Source organism: Nanorana parkeri, unplaced genomic scaffold (assembly GCF_000935625.1).
Source record: "Nanorana parkeri isolate BGI_ZX_2015 unplaced genomic scaffold, ASM93562v1 scaffold397, whole genome shotgun sequence".
NCBI lineage: Eukaryota > Metazoa > Chordata > Amphibia > Anura > Dicroglossidae > Nanorana > Nanorana parkeri.
In genome coordinates this window covers 1,069,963-1,073,332 of record NW_017306665.1, presented here as the reverse complement: position 1 = coordinate 1,073,332, position 3,370 = coordinate 1,069,963, and positions in this window count along the sequence as shown.

Here is a 3,370-nt window from a genome sequence, read left to right as displayed (position 1 = left end):
TACGTGCACTGTTCTGGAAACTTGTCCTGTTTATTGTGTGAATACATTGTTAATAAAACTTTATTAAAAATAATTTAATGAATAATAAACTAATAAATAAATTAGTAATAAAAATAGTAATAAACTCTCAAACTTATGTTCAAGAATGAATCCAGATCAAACAAATATACTTCGCCCAGCAAAGTATTTCTTTCCATTTTTCCCCAAGCACTTACAGTCATCATGTTTCCGAACAGCTCCAACTCTCTCAGCTCAGCTTCCCTGAACTTCCTGTCCAGTACAAGATCACAAGGGGCAGAGCAGTCTCCAGCAGCCTTCCATCTACTAGCATGGAGAAGGGAGGAGGAAGAGAGCAGTTGAATGGCTTGCCTTGCTGTGTCCGTGTGATTGCAAGCTTACTAGCACACACAAGGAGGCTCTGCAAAAGACCCTGCAAAAGGAAGGAGAGACCCTAATACAAGAAGGGGCGGGAACGCAAGGCACATCAATGCCTGTAGTCTGGTCAGAAAAAATGCTGCAAGCACTATTTTGTTCGGACCGGAACGGACCGCAGGCATAATGTGCCTGGCGCTCCCGTGTGGCTGATCTCATTGCGGCTGGAGGGCGTGGCTACGGTGCCATTCACTTCAATGGACCACCACGTCCCCTCCTGCCCCACAACATAGTGAGCCGACCGCAATGCAGTGCAGTGCGTTCTGGACAGAATCTGCCCGGAACGCACTGTGTCTGGTGTGAACAAGGCCTAAATGTTCTCAATTGAACAGGGAAACTTATTCAAGAACCCTTCAAAAACATACTCCCATAATGTCTGGCAACTAATGAGTCTCTGCTCAACGAAGTGAGAATTCCCCTCAGTTGAGATTTCCACTGACTTCCTGTTGTGTCCCAAGTACAGGAAGTGAAGGGAATTTTCCCACTGGGAACATACGTAGCAAAATAAATATTTAGCCCGGAGTTGGCTAATATATACCATATACACCAAAAAACACCGCCCTGTACCTCTCCAAACACACTGCAGCGAGATGCAATCATACAAACGGTCTGCTACCCAAAGAGTCTCCAGAATCCAGGTGCTGAAGAGGTAGGAAAATGGCTACTGATACAGCATGCTAAGGGCATGGCCATCTTTAATATTGATTGGACCCTGGGCAAACATTTTCTTGGGCCACCCCACCCATACCCACCATGCCCACCCCTACCAACTACACCATGCCACATACTTGCCACACCCCACCACATACCCACTACTCCACGCCTCTGCCATGCAGATAGGAGGAGACATCAGAGGGAGACGTGACCCCGTGTGAGAAGTCATGCGGTCACACTAGGAGGTGTATGGCAGGGGTGGAGCAACACTAGGTGATGCAGATCACATAGTAAACAGAATGGTGACACGTGTGTATCTTTTGTGGGCTCAAGGGTAGGGTTGCCACCTGTCCAGGATTCACCCAGACAGTCCGGGTTTTTGAAAGCTGTGTCCAGGTTTCATGGCAGCTGAGACTTGGACACATGATATCAGGCAAACAGGGGCAACCAAAATTAAGATAGGCGCTACTTGCTCCCCACTGAAAATAGTCTCCACTGTGAAATGTACATATTAATGGGTGGCGCTATTTACATATGAATAGGCCACGACTCATTCTCCCCAAAAAATTTCCCTAGAGTGTTCGGGTTTCGCTGGAAGAAAAGGTGGCAACCCTACTCAAGGGGCAGCTACTTTGGGTAGGGTTGCCACCTTTTCTTCAAGTGAAACCCGAACACTCTAGCGACACGCAGACATTTTTTTGGAGGAGAATGAGTCGCGGTTTATTTATATGTAAATAGAGGCAACCCATTCATATGTAAATATCATAATTGAGACTATTTTCAGTGGGAGGTCAGTAGCCCCTATCTTAATTTTGGTTGCTCCTGTCTGCCTGACATCAGGTGTCCAGGTTTCTGCTGCCATGAAACCCGAACACAGCATTCAAAACCCGAACTGTCCAGGTGAATCCTGGACAGGTGGCAACCCTAACTTTGGGCCCCACAACAATGACTGGACCCGGGGGAATTGCCCCTCATTAAAGACGGCCCTGGATAAGGGTCACTAACCTGCAATGCTACTGATAGCTAAGAGAGGCCGCTAGCCTTGTGACATTGCCCAGAACCTGTCACCCAATCCGAGAACAAACAGTATGGATCTACAGAAAGTCCAAAGGTGAAATATAACAGCTGGCTGGAAACAGTTCATTGCTGGCACCCGGGGACCATATGTGCCGGTTCTTATGTCCGCTGTGCGCTTTTTAGGATGTTTGTTTGCTTAGCTGGCCATATACACTGAGAGGCCAGATTATTATGACCACCCCATCAGTACTTTGTTGGGCCGCCTCGTGACTCCACGAGATGTTGAAAGGTGATGCGAGGAATCTGACACTGCACTGTTGCCCTTCTGTTGTCTTGTACCAGTCTTGCCACTCTCCGTTCTGCCCTAACATTGACTAGTCGCTGACGGCCACAATTCGCACGTTCAGACCCAGATTTTCGGCTGACAGTCCAGTCTTTAAACACTTTAACAATGAGCTCCTCTTGAACATTTAACGAATTCTGCTGTTTTGCTGATACTCGCTCCATGGCTCCGAGCGCCAACAATCATCCCGCGTTCAAAGGCTGTGAAATCGCGTTGTTTATCCGTATCTTCAGAAACAAATCACTTCTACTGTCGTCGTAAACAACCTGCTTCCCTATTTATAATGGTCCGGCCCTCTAGCAACTTCAGTGCAAAATTATAGCTAATTATAGCTAATTTGCCTACAAACATCAGGTGGTCATAATAAACTGGCCACTCAGTGTATGTTACAATCTGATTGAACAAACTCCTTTACAAGTACAAAATCACAAGGGACAGAGCAATTTCCAGCAGTCATCCATTTACTCTCCTGGAGAAAGAAGGAAGGAGGAAGGGAGGAGGGAAGGTGGAAAGTATCTTGCCTTGCTGTGCCTGTGTTTGAGTAGACACACACAGCTTACTAGCACTAGGGGTGCACCGATACCGGTATTTCGGTATCGAGTACAAGTACTAATAATTTTTTTTTGGTACTTGCCAATGCCAAATACCGAGTAGCGGAAGTCCCTTTATGGAAGCCAGGTGGCGTGTAACGGCTCTCCCCCCGGCTTCCCGAAGCCGTCCCCATGCTTCTCATCACTTGTGACAAGGGAGCATGAAACCGGCTCCCCGGCCAATCGGGAAGCCGGGCAGCGTGTAATTACAAAGGTATCACCGGCACACACTTGGAAGTTCAAATATCAATAATGCATTGATATATTTGATTTTGTGAAGAATGTCACATCATGTCATGCAGTGCTAACGTTTCGGGTCCACGCAGGGATCCAT